A 17,064-nucleotide genomic window follows, 5' to 3' on the forward strand; every position below is an offset into this window, starting at 1 on the left:
ACAAGATGCAAGGGAGACCAGAAGTACCTCAAGGCTGAGGCATCATTCCTGCCAGATGACCAAGAGCCACAGATGCTGATGCTCTCAAAGGAGCAAGGGAGGATGTGAAAGCTTTGTCACAGAGAGCCAAAAGGTGAGCTGCAGCTGCTGTGTTTAGAGCTGCAAAGAAAATCACAAGGGGAGGGAGTAAGGCTGATACCATCAGGGACCCAGGGGAGAGTTGAGAATAAAAGTGAAGCAAGAAGGCAGGGCACACATCCAGGAGCAGCACCATAAGCATAGAAACTGATGGACACTGTCTCCAGCACTGAGGTTCAGTGATTACTGCATTTTTTTGTGTATATATCTAGCCACAACCGATTATACAAGCATGGTGTTTATGGGGCCAGGCAGGGAGTCTTCCAGTTGTTTGCCAGCAGAGACCAGTCTCTCTTATTTTAGCCCATGCCTTTGGATGGAACTGTTGCTTCAGCTGAGGGAAAGAAATAAAAACTTGTCTGACATTGGAAAAGCTCAGGAAGAAATACTCCACTCAGTGGTGGGACTGTGAACTGCCCCTCTCTTAGTACTCATTTGCAACAAAAATGCCTTTGTCTAAAACTCTGAGGGCTCATAGTTGCAGTTATCTTTTCTTTTCCCCCACTCAGTGACTGCAATTCAAAAGCACCAGTGTGCACGGCATACTTTCTTTCATAAACGGTATATTGGACAGAAAGCCCAAAGGGGCAAAGTGCTAATTGCCAGCCCTGCAAACTGTGCTACACCCTTGGATCCTTTATGTATCCTATATGGTTCTACAAAATTCCAAGCATGTTAAATGCTCTAAAGGCACCACCTGAAAGAACTGTGAGCTTTCTTCATTGATGCCTGGGAGAGACAAGTACATTCATTACTTCGCAAAGTGTAAGTCACCTGTGCTTATGTGTCTTAGTGGCCCACCTTTAAAAGCAAGTTCATAAACGCTTAAATTATTCCTGAAAAAATGGAGCAGAGGCTCCTAAGAATTTTTTCTGAAGACTAATATTTCTCAATTAAAAAAAACCCCAAAACAAACCAAAAACCCCCAACCCCCCCAAACCTCTAAACTCCTCAAACCACACAAACCCCAGCCTAACTTTTTATGAGTTGCCCACCTCCATCATTGTCCAGACCTCTCTGTTGCAGTGAATTTTCAATTAAAAACCCTCTAATCTTCACTGAAATGTCTTTTACTTAGAAACACAATTATTTCATATTTTTCTTTGAAGTCAGAAAATCAGAATGAGGTGAATGAAATGAAGTGGTCAAATCAGAAATATGTTTTGAAACTCAGCTGAAGATTGCCTTTTTATTGTCCTGATTGAAAAAGTCAGTGACCCATTTATAGCACTAAAGAATTCCCTGAGGACAAGAAAACAATTTCCTATTCTAGCCACCAGATCCCAAGGTTGCTTTGGGAATATTAAAAGATAGGTTTACTCAAAAGGAAAGCAGCCTATCAGCTATCTCAGCAAGATTACACATCCAACCCTGGTCACCTTTTAGATTTTTTAGCTGTCATGATGCCATGAAGCATTTAACTGCAGGAGCAGATTTATCCCAGTCTCTGCAGGATGTCTGTCACGTTATCAGTGTGATGGAGGATTTACTGTCAGATGTGGTCTTTAAAATGTTTACAGTTGTCCTGTTTGTGAGAGGGTTGGAACTCCTGCCAGCTTTCTAATCTTTTCTGTTCAGTTATTTCACAAACACAAGCTGAAAAATAGTCCTCTTCACACATACACAAGTACTCCCATCCTGGGAAAAGCAGTTCTTGGAGAACTACTCATGTGATTAAAGATAAGAACAAGTCTAAAAGTTTCCATGCTAGTGCTTTAGAAGACAAGTGATGCAGCTTTGACAGATAGGAAAGTAGGAGAAGATCTAACAAAAAATTCAGGTAAATACAATACATACACATATATACACACACACACATGCACATATGTACATATATGCATGCATGTATGTATATATAACTATTACCTTACTGTGCATTTGTTATTGGTCATGGGTGTGGAACAGAGCAGCTGATGCTGCCTGCAGAGGCTAGAATGAGTCTGCTGGAAAGGAAAGAACCAAGAACACTAGAGATCACCAGGTAAGTCATATCACAGTAGCTTCCCATACAAAGCCCTGTCTTTAAAGAGGTAAAGGTGAGCATGATTATCAGTACCAGGAAGGCCTGTTGCCTTAAAGATGACATAGCTGTCACCTCTGTATGTTCCATATCTACTGCAGATGACTATGAAAATCTTATAAAACTAGTATACTAGTAACCTTGTATACAAGCCAAAACACACGTACCACTGTGGTTCTGTGGGGGTTTGTTACATTAAGTTTACATTAAGGTTTCTTCAGATTTTACTTTCAACCCTGGCACTGCTTTCAAATTAAATAAGAGGTGCTGACAAGGTGAAAGTGAAGTGTTATTTTATTTTAACTGATCTTAGGCAAACAAAAACTCTTAATGATTCAGCCTCAAGTCACCTCTCTTTGCAGTAGCATGTGGTTACATCCAATATAATACTCACTTCAGGTAAGAAAACTCAGGGCTCACACTCTCCTAATAGGCTTAAGCCCACCCTCAGCCTGTGCTCTTATTGTGTGTGAAAGTGTACTGTGCCATGAATAAAGTTTGTTCCAGGTTTATTCTAACTCCTAAGCTGCTGCATGCATGTTCATGCCTAGAGTAAATTTATATGTGGAAAATAAGGGAATTGTACCTTGTAAGGACCAATTTATTAATTTAGTCCCTTTATAAATGTTGTCATAGATATAAAACAGACTGCAGTTGATTAAATACTTTGCAGCCACAACAGTTTGATCAATAGGTCAATGGGCTGTGCTGGATTTTTAATCAAACAGATTGCCTGATTGTACAGTCAACATTTGTCTTTGGTAGTTTCCCTTTAAGTTGTGGAGGTTAAAAGTGCAGAAGACCTAAACCTGCCCTCAATGCACCTCACTTTTCAGACTTACTATTATAAACATTTACATTTCCCCCTATATGAAATTGTATATGCATATAGGGACATAAGTTGCGTTTATCACAGACACAAACATAAATATATGTCATATTTTTGAAACAGAAGGCTTGATGAAAATCAGTGCCACATCCTGAAAAACAGCATATTTGTCCCAGGTCCAAGAGGGAAATAATTTGTGTTTATTGTACTGTTGAGTAAAGCCTTTAAGGCTGGAACACTCTAAGGCTCAGAGGAGTCTGGGATTTGTATCTACCTTCAAAGATGACTCCCATGCAAATGTCTTTCCTGCTGCCCCTACAAAGGTTTAGGGGCATTACAAAGGAAACCTAAAAGTCTGGAAGACAATAGCCCCATTTAGAGTGGCAAAGGAAATTTCTATGTCAAGAATCAGGGTCATGCCCAGATTCCTTGTGCAAAGCCAAGGAGAAAAACTATCACTCAGTTGACATGAAAATTATTATAGGTTAACTTGTGCTTTAAATTTAGATTAAAAAATTAACATTTTCTGGTATATCTAGTTTATAACAAAGTCTTCCTTCTTATTTCAGTAGAAGCAACCCAGGAGAAAACATGGAAGGAAAAAGATGTGGCTTTTCATGAGGGAGAAAGATTTTCAAGATTCGTGCTTGTAAAGACTCCAGTGCACAATTTTCATTACTCTTTATGTCAGAGGGCTTTGGGAGAGTTAATTTTAGGGAAAGACAGATGTAAAATCCAGCAAATGGCAGATGGTAGTGAAAAATTATATTCCAGGGAGACTCAGAACAAAGCAGTAGAAGATGACCTCTGACCCATGTAATTTGTGCTTCTCCTTATATCCATCACTCTTATGCAGCATGGAGCAAGGTGGGAACTGGGATGAGGTTAAAGCTGGCCTTTACCTCCTAGATAAGTCTCTCTCCCTCCCTTTCCAGGGTCATTAGATCTGTAGAATTGCTCCTTTTCCTGGAGTTGAAGTTTCTCACTCAAAATTCTTGCTCTGGTTAATTATGTGCTGAACCAGTGTCTTTTCTGTGTATGGATACAAAGGAGTTTTCCTGCTAAAGCACTGTAGACTTGTCAAGATTACATAATTTCCAACTCTACGTTCAAGGATCTTTTAAAATAGTATTACAGTCCTCCTGCACTTGGAGCTTATATTATTAGACAGCTTCTAAAACACTACTGTGTTCACTCCCCTTTTTAACACCCTCCACAATGTCTGCTTTATTTTATTAGACTGAGAACCTGGAAAGAAAACAACTTCTCTGACTGGAAATTACACATATGACTGTGAGAAACATCAGTGCCTACAACATAAGCCTATCCCACAGATTAGAGACAGAGACTCATTGGTAAGCTTGGGCTGTCCCTCAGCCTTTTTGTGCCTTGCAGCAGGATGGCGAGAATTGTAGATGTCTGACACAGCCTATGAACTTCCCTGGCAAAGAATATTTCTGCATGTGTAATCCAATAAACTATTAAAAGAGGAATAAACTAGACTTGCTTGAAACCACACCAAAAGTCTATCGACACAGGGCATGAAACAAAGAAGCAAGGAGCAGAGTGATCCACATAAGAGGGTTTTCAAAGAAACTCAGGGAAGGTGAATACTGGCTCCTCTCAACTTCCCTGAGTTTCCAGTTTACTGCAAGCATCTTGAAAAATCCTTACTCACTCTCTGTTCTTCACATTACAGCAGCACCACAAACATTTTGGCAGTTACTGCCCTGCCATGCAATGAAACTGCATTGCTGTGCTAACAAAATTCCAGTTTGTGGGTGACTCGGGTCTTGAGAAGAGAATATGGCTGATTTTTTCAGCATTGCTCAGTTAGTGGCAAGCTGTAAGCTTTGCATTTTTCAGCACTTGCCCTCTGTAGGAAGGGACAAGAGCATACCTTTCCATCCCCTGAGGTGTTTGGTTTTTTCCTTACAGCTTGAGAAAAAGAATTACGGTCTGAAAAATTCAGTAGATGAAAAACTGTAATAGGTTAATTGCTGCTGGCTAGAGAATATAGAGGATGAGAGTCCAAGGGAGCAGTCTTCTACATGTCATGGCCTTGTTACTTCATTCTGAGTATCATCATTGACTACTGTTGTCAACTGGCTGGCCAATCAGAGCCATGATAGCCATCATGCAGCCCTGATTTCTGAGGAGAGTAGCTCCTCAGAAAGCTGTGTGAAGAACTGAGGGGAAAACAAGGGGATATTGCAACCTGTGCTGGATCCTGAGAAATCTTAGCTAGCCCAGAGGACAGCACTGGTGGATTCAACAGTGGTGGCAGTCATACAGGGCTTTTGCCCTTGTCTTCATCCTACATCCCTAGATTTCAGACTGATGCTCCAGCCCATACAGCAAAATTGAGAGAAGGAGGAAGTGTACTTGTTGGGGAGCATGAAAGTTTGGTAAAGTATGTAGGCTTGGCAGAAAGGTCTGTGAATGTAGAAGCTGGGGATGAGGTAGAAATGAAAGCAAGTTTTGATATAGAATAAAAGATGTTTTGCTGAAACAGTGATCGCTGAGTAACTGAGAAGGCAAAGGTTGGAGATGAGTTGGAAGGAGATTTTAGGAGCAGGACAAAGGTATGTGATTACAAACAAAGACATGTTTTTCACCAAGTAAATAAGCCTCAAGAAGAGCATAAGTAAATAGAAAACGTGTCTTTACCAAAAACAAAGATATGGCAGGCAAACAAGAAATGTTGATGTAGCAAGAAGAAGAAAGGTCTGAGAATTTTCCACTGTAAGCTTAAATTGTAACTTACTTACTCTTGTGATTGGATAATAATGACTATAATATGGTGATGGTAGTAGTTATGATAGGCTATAGGCAAATGTAAAGGTATTGTGTATGGTGCTTATTGGTTGTTATGTGTTAAGATACTCTGCAAAGAAAAGTGTCTAATGCTTTGTAACTTGAACAGAAAGTGGCTTCAGGTATGCCTACAGCTGGAGCTGGCAGCTGTAGGGCTGGCTCTGGATACCCACTCCCTGAAATGCTGTAACTTTGCCTATGCAATAAACAGCTTTCAAGAGAGCCGCCTGAAGTCCAGACATCCTTCGTGAAACTTTCTCCTATAGTACTAGTGGTCCTTGCTTGGTTCCTATTGCTAAGCAGATTACTGCCTGCTATTCAGAGCAGGATGGTGTCCTCTGTCTCAGACCATCTCTTCCATTACAGGTGATGGTGCAAAGTAGATAATGCAAAGTATTTCTAAGGGGAAGAAGAACCCCTCCATTGGGTGGAATTTGAAACCAAGTCTAAAATGCCCCTAATTTCACTGCCTTCATTTCAAGCTTGCACTTGTAATAGCAAAAAGCTGTATTAGTCTTTAGCATTTTATCTTTTTTTCCTACAATTTCAATAGAACTGGGCCCACTGGAGGTTTGACAGCAAGCTGTTGAGCCCAGCATGGGCACATTACACTTCATTCATTCAAGACATACAAGCTCTGCTTCATGTGGGGTTTGTGTAAATACTTGCACAGATTCCTTATCTGCAGAAGCTTGCTCCTAGGAAGTTGTAAAGCTCATTAAAATAGCAGACAGAAAATTGTTCTACAATTTTCATTTCAATTATTATAGAGTGCACAACATACTAAATCTACTGCAGTTTAAGACAAAACTTCTACTGGTTTAATAGGGCCAAGATGTCACAAAGTTAATTCCCTAACACAGCATAAAAACCGGAAACTGTCCCAGAACAGTGACTTCAATGGAGTCTGGACTTCAGGAATTTAAATTCTCAGTTGGTTCAGACAGGCAAATCTTGTGCCTTAGCAGACAGATCTAATGACACAGTCATTAGAATAAGAAACATTGCCACGATACATAGAAAATGTGCTTGATTAACCAGCTAATGTGATACTTTTCCTGTTGTACACATAGAGTTTGGACATCACCAGGATAAACCAGGTAACTTTTCTTTCTCTAAAGGCAGTCACATACATTTTCAACTTCAGCAGTACTATTCTGACCCACACGGCATTGAGGAAATATCTTCTCTGAAGTAGTATCATAGTCAAAAGTGACTATTTGGGTGATGTGGAGGGAACGGGGCCAGGGTAATGTCATAGAGAGGAACGTTCATGAAGCTGATATGCAGGTGTTGGTATCTATTTCAGTTACATTAATAAAGACTGCTTCAATTCAAGCGGTGCCCAACCATAAAGTGCCTCTTTGACTGTCGTTTAATTAAATGCTTGTTCTTTGGTTAGGTTATTTGAATACCTAATCTATGATGAAACAGCAGAACAATAACTGCTGATATCAGGAAATTTTGAAGAGGCAAATGAGATCTGCCTCTCTTTTCTAATGGTCCAGTGAGACCACAGTGGATTTACTTTTCTTTGCCAAGGCCAGGAAGTTATTAATATGAAACATGAAAGAAAAGGCAGACATATCTTTCAACAAGTTGGTTTTGAAAGCAAGTTTGTTACCAAAAATTCGGTAAAATTAAAAACTCCTTAAACACTAATGTAGCATTAAGAAGCAGGCATTCTTTATTCAGCCAGATGCACAGCGGGATAGCTCCTCCCAAAAGCGATGCATGCTGGGTACAGGAAAGTTTCTCTTTATACACTGAATTTTACATACATATTTGTTGATTGTCCTGGACTAAATATACATATGATAATATTTCCCCAAAATCATTAACTTACTTCCCTTCCCCTTTACGCATGCATTCTTCTGTCCTGGGGGTCTCTCTGGTGGTCTCTGGTGGTTGGGGGCCCCAGTGTTCTGGTTGACTCATCTCACTGAGATGGCAGGGCAGTTGGGCTGGTGAACTTCCAGTTCTCTTTGTTACACCATGGGCATTGTGCAGTTCCAAAGGCCAGTGGTTTTGGAGAACAAGTGTTGGGTTAGCTCACCAGGTGTAGGCCATTTATCATCTGGTAACAAGTGGAACTGAACCCTCTCTTCATTACATAAAGTCTTATTCATCAAAAGTATGATTCCTGTTAAAACCAAACATGATGAATTTCAGCCACAAGCAAACCTCAGTGAGGATCGTGTAGAAGAGTAATAGCGGGGTACCCACTTTCTACAGCCACTGTCACAAATGCTCTTATATATGCAGAAGGGGGACCAAAGACATTGTGAAAGCAGCAGTGTGGGTCCCTGCTGAAGATGCTCTGGTGAAAGTAAATCCAGCTGTTCAGTTAAAGATCTGGATGCACTTAAAAACTGCAAATAAATGCTGCAGGTGCATTTCTGTAAAGCAAGGAGGGAGGAGAAGAGCCTGTTGTCCTCCTTGCTCCATCTGCTGCCCTCCTCTGGAATAGTACTTCTATGGCTTCTCCATTACAGCAGCACAAGAAGAGGAGAGGATGGTGTTGTTAAAAAGATGCAGTGGGGAAGGGTGGACATATGCCAGTGTGTGTTCCACTTAATATTAAATTATTTATGTAAAGTGAAACAGCTTCATCCATTTAGACAGCTTGCATTCATCCTGTGACACTACACAATCCTGTCTGTAAAATATACACAGATTTGGTTTGGGATTTGCTGGAGATGGTATGCATAGAATGGAGATGGAACTCCATTTCCTGGGGCCCCTAGGAGCAAAAAAAATAAGAATGTCTCTCTCCATTTCACACCTTTTTTTTTTTTTTTTTAATTTTTATTTTTATTATTTCTAATGATCTACAACCTACTTCAGAGCCAGGCTTTGTGAACACAAATGCTAAGCAGGCAGGGCTGACCGCTATTTTCTGAGCAGCAACATTTGTTCCCCCTCTTCAGCCAATGCACAGGCATTTCTCCATTTGGTACAGGCAATCCATTTCCTTAATCAGCATGGGGAGATACAGGAAATCAACCCCATGAGGTAAGTCGTCTGCTGTGAATTTGACTCTGTGCATCTGACTTGAGTAATTTATTGCCTCTTGTGGGATAGCACATGGGTAGTTAAGGCAGCTGGTGTGGGGTCAGTAGCTCTGACCCAGGAAGCTGTGACTGGTCCAGAGAGATGGTCCCATGGAGGATCTTCTTCCCAGGTCCCGGTGTCTTCCCTCAGCTGCTAGCCAGAGTGCCCGTGCAGAGAAGCTATCAGCTCTTAGTGATTTTCAGCTTGTGATTCCACCTCTTGCTCTGCTGAGCAGTCTCCAGGCCAGACCAGGGAGAGAGACGAGAGACCCGTATAGCAGTTCTGCACGAGGTAGCTTTATTAGTCCATAGCCAGCAAAGGGGAGGACACTGATGGGCTTCTCTCTGCCCTCACAGGGGTAGAGGGCTAGCTTTTATAGGGATACAGGGAGTGGGTGTCAGAGGGTAAAGGCCAATGGGTTACAAAGGATATGCATAGGGTCTCCCAGAGGATTCTGGGTCTGTCTTTTTCTCGCTGTAGCTGAAAAGTGGTTGCCTTTCCAGGGAGTCCTGCTGGGAGGTTAAGCAATCTCCTTTTCTCAGCAGGCTTTCCCTCCAGGGCAGGGGCTGGGCATACCCCACAGGTAGTTGCTATAACCTGCACACAGGAATGCACAAAACAGACTTCAAAGTAGCTTCTTGCTCTAACTTAGCTGGGCTGATTTCTGCCAGCAGTAGTAGAAAAAGCCAACGAAATTATTTTAGTTGTAAAAGCTAAGAGCTTTTCTGTACTTCTACAGGGAGCATATGTATTGATTAAGATAAATGCTAAAGAGGACTCTCTAATACCAGAAATAAATACTCAGAATTTGTAAAAATTTGCAAATCCATTTCCCTCCTTTCTAAGTATTTTTTATTCATTACACATAAAATTTACAGGAGTCTTACATGGTGCATCAGCACTGGAAAGATACTAGCAATCCCTTATTTTACGTAAAAGGACTTGATTTTAGCCAGAAGGGGAATGGAGGATTAATTTTGCTAATTAGTTCTGAAAATCGTTCACTTATACAATCACTGACTCTTTTGGGACTTAACGGGCAGTGTGAAAGCAATGCTACATCATTCTTCTTAAATCTTCACAGGATTCAGAAGGGGCCAGATATGAAAATTCATCTGGCCACATCTATGTCATGGCTGGTCTGGTTATGGGCACCTCTTCTTTATGCCTTAGCAAAGTATAAATAACAAAGTCTCATGATTGAGAACACCAGGACTTCTTCTATCTCATAAAATTAGGAAGAGGGAATAGTTTTGTTAGTTGTTTAATTGCAGCTGCTTAATTAGTGTTTACAGTATCTCTCCTTGAAAATAGCCATGTGTATTTCATTCCCTACTTGCTTGTTTAATTTAATTAAATCAATTGTTGCACACCTGTTTCCACTTATCTAAAACAAGCACTATCTGCAGCATATCAAATATGAAGTAACATTGAAAGTAATTAATATTTATCCTTGAAATGTTTCTTTTGGAATGGTATTATTAAGAACCCAAGCTATAAAAATAATCAGACACCAAGTTTATACTTTAAAACCCCAATAGATGCATAACCTTCTTTTGAACAGTACAGGCAGATTTGAACAGGCACAAGAACAAGTAAGACATCTAGAAAACTTCATAGGAGATTGCAGAAAAACCTTTTCTTTCCCTGAAAACTGATGCTCTGTTAATGAATGCTCTGTTAATGAATGCTGGGAAGAAACAGCTTCAGAGGATTGCTAACAGGTATTTCTTAAGCTATAACAAGGAGAGAGATGTTCATCTTTGATGGACCTTTTGCCCAAGAACATATAAACCTGTATATCACTTACATTCCTAATAAGATGTAGAGCAACACAACTAAGTAAGTTCCTAGACTTCCTACTTACTGGGAAGATCTTGAACAAGGCTCAAAACCATAAGGCAATTAAAAAAATACCAGACATACATTCCCTACTCCCCTGTCCGCCACCCTTTTTCCAATTACTGAACTTTGTGGGGGACTTTAACTACCCTGACATCTGCTGGAGAAGAAATACAGAGAAGCACAGTCTAGGACATTCCTGGCAAGCACTGATGACAACTTCCTGACAGACGTACCGAAGACCCCAGAAGGAATGGTGTGCTGCTTGACCTTATACTAACAAACAGGAAAGGCCTTGCTGGAAGTTGTAGGCATGTGGTGGTCAGCCTCTTCTCCCAGGCAGCTAGCAATAGGACAAGAGATCATAGTCTTAAGCTGTGCAAGGGGAGGTTTAGGTCAAACATTAGGAAGAATTTTTTCACAGAAGGAGTGATGAAATATTGGAATGAGTTGGAATGAGGGAGGTGGTGGAGGTGTTTAAGGAAAGACATGATTTAGTCGACATGGTGTTCAGTCATAGATTTGACTTGATGATCTCAGACGTCTTTTTCAACCTAATTGATTCTATCAGATGTAAAGGCTGGGGGCAGCCGTGGCTATAGTGACCATGAGACTGTGGAGTTCAGTACAAGCAAGGAAGAAACAGGGCAGCAAGCAAGATTATGAACATGGACTTCAAGACAGCTAACTTTAAACTCTTCAGGGATCTCCTGGGAAGAATCCCACAGAAACAGGCTCTGCAGGGAAGAGGAATCTAAGAGAGTTGGTTGATATTCGAGGATCCCATCCTCCAGGTTCAAGAATGATGCATCCTGATGCACCAGCAAAGGGAGCAAGTGCTCTGTGTGGATGAATAAAGAATTACTGTCATTACTCAAGCATAAAGAGGAAATACACAGGAGGTGGAAGCAGGGACAGGCCACATGGAATGAATATAAAGAGGTTGCCAGAGTAACTAGAAATGAGACAAGAAAGGCCAAGGCCCATCTGCAACTAAATACGGCCAAGGATGTCATGGACAACAAGAAGGGCTTCTTCAAGTACATCAATAACAAAAGGAAAACTAAGGAAAATGTGGGCACATTACTAAATGGAAGAGGGACCCTGTTAAAAAAAGGATGCAGAGAAGGCAGAGTAACTGGATGCCTTCATTGCATCAGTCTTCACTGACGTGGCCAACCCTCAGGAATCTTTGACCCAGGGGACAAGGGTAAAGGAACTTTGGAAGGAAGACCTTCCCCTGCTCAAGGATTGCTTTAGAGAACACATAGGCAGCTTTGATGTCTGCAGGTCCATGGGTCCTGATGGGATGCACCCATGAGTGCTGAGAGGGCTGATGGACACCACAGCAGGGCCATTAATGGTCATCTTTGAAATGTTGCAGAGATCAGGAGAGGTGCCTGAGAACTGGAAGAGAGTAAATGTCACCTCAGTCTTCAAAAGGGGCAAGGAGGACCTAGAGAAATACCAGCCAGTCAGCCTAACTCAATCCCTGGAAAGGTGATGGAGTGCCTCATTCTGGAGGCCATCTCTATCCACATGGATGACATGGATGACAAGAAGGGGATCAGGAGTAGTCAGCATGGATTCACAAATTGCAAATCATGCTTGACCAACCTGATGGCCTTCCATGATGAGACAACTACCTGGATGGATGAGGGGAGAGCAGTGTGTTTTGCCTGCCTCAACTTCAACAAGACTTTTGACACTGCCTCTCACAATAGCCTCATAGGCAAAGTCAGGAAGCGTGGACTGGATAAGTGGACAGCAAGGTGGACTGAGACCTGGCTGAATGGCACATCCCAGAGGGATGTCATCCAGTAGATCAGGGTCTAGCTGGAGGCCTGTCACTAGTGGTGCCTGCCAAGGGTCAATATTGGGTCCAGTATTGTTTAACTCATTCACCAGTGACTTGTGGGGAGGGGCAGATGCCTCCTCAGCAAGTTCACTGACGGCACAAAGCTGGGAGGAGTGGCTGATACCACAGAGGGCTGTGCAGCCCTTCAGAAGGACCTCAGCAGCTTGGAGAGACGGGCAGAAAGAACTGTCTGAAGTTCAACAAAGACAAATGCGGAGTCCTGCACCAGTACAGGCTGGGGGTCAAACTGCTGGAAGGCAGCTCTGTGGAGAAGGACCTGTGGGTCTTGGCAGACAACAAGCTGTCCATGAGCCAGTGGTGAGCCCTTGTGGCCAAAAAGGCCAATGGTATCCTTGGGTGCTTTAGGAAGAGCATTGCCCACACGTGGAGAGAGATGATCCTGCCCCTCTACTCAGCCCTGATGAGGCCACATCTGGAGTGCTGTGTCTGGTTCTGAGCTTCTCTGCAAAAGAGTGACATGGAGTTCCTGGAGCAGGTTCAGCAGAGGGCAACAAAGAGTTGGGACTCTTCAGCCTTGAGAAGATGACTGAGGAGGGACTTCATCAATGTATATAAGTATTGGAAGGGAGGGTGTCAAGAGGAGGAAGCCAGGCTCTTCTCAGTAGTGCCAAACAATAAGACCAAAGGCAACAGTCAAAAACTGATGCACGAGAAGTTCCACCTGAATATGAGGAAGAACTTCTTTACTGTGCAGGTGACCAAACCCTGGTCACCAGATTGCCCAGAGAGGATGTGGAGTCTCCCTCTTTGGAGATATTCAGGAACTGTCTAGATGCAATTCTGTGTAATGTGCTCTAGGATGACCCTGCTTGAGCAGGGAGGTTGGACCAGATGACTACACAGATGGTCTCTTCTAACCTCACCCATTCTGTGATTTTGAGCTGTTGCTGTTGCCAAACATATCATTCAGAAGTCAGGCAAAGCCAGGGTTCTTGTCCCAACCACCATCTGCCTTCAGCTGCCCTGGTCTGTAGCACATCTCTCCCACAACTATCCCAGAGGACATGGTGGGCTACCCCAGGACATCTTTACAGAACAGCTTATAGACTCCTCTTTCCCTTCTGGAAAGCATAATACTAGAGAACATAATGAAAACATTATTAGCCAGAGTCTCACTTATGTCTTGTTAGCTGATAAAGTATCAGCATCATAGGCTTAGAGAGCATGAGAATCCCTGTGTTTCACAGTGCCTTCGAGACCTCCAGCTGTCTTAGACGTTTTAGGTTCCTACCTCGCTTCCTCTTAGACCTTTATCTTCTTTCCATGTATGTTCTTAAGAGAGTAATTAGCTTATTCCTCCAAAGGTCTTCAGTGACTGTGACAACAGTTTCACACAATTAATGAACACCCTGCTGAATTGTCACTTTCCCCCTGTGGATCCAGAGAAGAAAAGTATAAGTTACTAAAAACCCCAAATTAAGGTTAGGATTTAAAAATAAATATTTTTTTATTATATTTTTCTTCTAGATTTGCTTTCCTTATTTATTTCTTTCAAAGTCTGGAAATCCCCAGCAAATCTGACTTAAATCTCCAACGCATCTGGTTTTTGCACTGTATATGACAGCACATGCTTCACTGACAACATTCCATCATCTATCAGTGCTAAATATGGATGAGTGTTTATCTTTACAGATGTTTTAATATATATTTTATTGTTTTGACACATTTCCTTCCATCTTGTTTATCTAGGGATTAGCAGTGACATGTCTAATTCATTCTGAGCTGTTGTATTGAATGTGTTGCTACCTCACTGTGCTAGCTCACTTCTGCCTAGCAGAAGACCAAGACATCCTCTTGCCTAAATAGTCCCACCAAGATTCCCTGATCTTCTCTTTGTTGAGTCTGAAGCTTTACCTGACAAGTTCACTACGTTACAACACAGAAAAGGACTGAATCTGAGAGTCTATAATATAAAAAACCACAACCCAACCAACAAAAAATCCCAAACTACAAAAACAACGCAGTGGAGTTCCCATAGGAGAAGTAAAGAAGGAGTAAAACTATAAACCAAGGGGAAAATAGTAACAGAAAAGTGTCTGCACAGTCATACAGCACATGGGGAGAATAATTTATCTATCTGCCAGTCCTAAAAGGAATCTGCAAACTCATTCCAACTAGATGCTTTGCTGATGTCCATCCCTGGATTTTCTTCACTACAGATAGGTGCCTACTGTCCAGGAGAAGCATCAGGTAGGCAAGTACCATGTGTGACCCTCTCTGCCTTCTTTGTGAATTCCCAAGACAGACAGGATTCCTGTTCCCAATAGCCATTCTGGCACAGAAATGTGGCCCCAAGCAAAGGGACCCAGGCTTCCTGTTTTTCATGTTTGCAGCCACCTGTGTGTCTGAGTTCCCCTTTCTTTTATTTCCTCCTCAGTCCTCTCTGTTTCTCACTGTGCTTCTCTCTACCTCCTGCCTTCATTCTAGATCCATACTTTTTGGCAACTCTATGTCTCCTCCTTCTTCCATGTAATTTTTTTTATTTCCATAAGAAGAAACTGTATGTTTTGCATAACATTTCCAGTGACAATAGAGAAATATTTACAATTAAGACTTGGATTTGGGGAGAAATGAACTCTGAGAAAAGAATCAGAGAGAGGAGCTTGAGGCTGAGCATTTGTTTGCAGGCTATGGTGGTTGTGTTCAAAATTCATAAGGACCATTGACTCTCTTCTGGGATATTTCTTATAGAAGAGGGCAACAACTTCAGACTCAGCTCTTTACGGTGAGATTGGAGAATGGCAGCAGAAAGAAGTAGCTATAATAAAGGTGACTTTGTAAATTAGACCAGAGGAGAAAAATTCTTGGAATTTCCAATAACTTTGGAAAGAAATGCAGATAGCTGGAAATCTGAAAAAAACCCTGTACTAATTTGAAAACAAACCAGTGGGAGGCACCAAGTCAGAATAACAATTTAATGGAAATTAAAGAAAAGGAAAAAAAAAAGTAAAAGAAAACACTGGTTCAAACTGACAGAGTCAAAATACAGCCTGAGTCCCTGTTAGGCAGGGTGGTGGTAGCAGTCTGGTAGAATGGTGGCTGCAGTCCTCTGAAGCGGTGATCCTGTAGTAAAGGTGTCTGCTCTTCCTCAGAAAGTCCAGTGGTGGCTGTGTAGCTCCTGCCCTCTGGAAATCCAGTGGGAAGGGCTGTCTCTGGTGTTCAGCATCCCAGATTATATCCACGATGGGATGCTTGGTTCCTCCCTCTGGGTGGAGCATCTCACAATGGGGTAATGAGTCATGAGGCCAGGTGTTGATTAGGCTCATTAACAGAAGATAGTCTGGAGGGAGTTATCTCTGAGTCATGCGGCAGGACAATGATGGGCAATTAACAGAAAGATAGTCTGGGGGAGGAGGCAAGGAAACACTGCCCCACCTGATTTCAACAGCTCATGAGGATGGTGATAGAATACACTGCAACCCAGGACAAACCCCTTTTGTTGGCATCCAGCTACATTTGGGTGAAAAAGTTTAAAGAGATGGAGGAACTGCCTGGAGAGGAAAGACTAAAGAGACTAAGGCTCTTCAGTTTGGACATGCTAGACTCCTCAGGTTTGCCAAATCAGAAAAGAGATGGAGAAAATGAATGCATACTACTTTTTTATGAAATCCTGCAGTTCTAGAGTTAGAGAACTAGACTATACATTAGAAGTAGGACATCAGTTTACAACTGATAAAAAAAAGAGTTCACATACCAAGTAGCAAATTTCTGGATTTACTTTACACAGGAAGCAGTGGAAGTTTATGGTAAGACAATAAAAAAAGGTACTGACATATTAGGAGAAAGCAAGCTAGTCCCTCTCTTGAGTGAGATGTTGGATTAGCTCAAAATCACAGAATGGGTAAGGTTGGGAGGGACCATCAGTGCAGTCATCTGGTCCAACCTCCCTGCTCAAGCAGGGTCATCCTAGAACATGTTACACGTTAGACAGTTCCTGAATATCTCTAAAGAGGGAGACTCCACATTCTCTCTGGGCAATCTGGTGACCAGGGTTTGGTCACCTGCACAGTAAAGAAGTTCTTCCTCATATTCAGGTGGAACTTCTCGTGCATCAGTTTTTGACTGTTGCCTTTGGTCTTATTGTTTGGCACTACTGAGAAGAGCCTGGCTTCCTCCTCTTGACACCCTCCCTTCCAATACTTATATACATTGATGAATTTCTCCTTGTATGCAGGGAGATTGGAGAACAGCAGCATTCTAGCCAGCCTTCCCTCCTATTGACTTCTTGTGAGATGGTGCAGAGACCACCCACATCTCCAATGTAAAGAAGGGTTGAGGTTCCTGATTCTGTAGGGTCTCTGAAAATACCCTATCTATCTCTTTCTCATCCTCATGAAAGCTATACAGCCTACTCACTTTCTCATTTAACTCCTTGACCTGGTGATATAGCTCCTCAACACAGACACACTTTCTGCAGAGAAGACTCTTAGTCCCAGCTTCCCAGACAGGCACTCTTTACAACCAGAGAGCTGCATAGCTACATCT

At 42.1% G+C, this 17,064-nt stretch overlaps 1 long non-coding RNA gene across 1 annotated transcript; it reads left to right on the forward strand.

Moving 5' to 3' along the window:
• The first annotated feature begins 44 nt into the window (after positions 1–44).
• On the forward strand, positions 45–5,700 carry LOC116441030. The gene is made up of 2 exons (XR_004238847.1): positions 45–133; positions 4,227–5,700. It is a non-coding gene; the product is annotated as an uncharacterized LOC116441030 (long non-coding RNA).
• Positions 5,701–17,064: the final 11,364 nt, after the last annotated feature.

The sequence above is a fragment of the Corvus moneduloides genome, chromosome 1 (genome assembly GCF_009650955.1).
Source record: "Corvus moneduloides isolate bCorMon1 chromosome 1, bCorMon1.pri, whole genome shotgun sequence".
NCBI classification, from domain to species: Eukaryota; Metazoa; Chordata; class Aves; order Passeriformes; family Corvidae; genus Corvus; species Corvus moneduloides.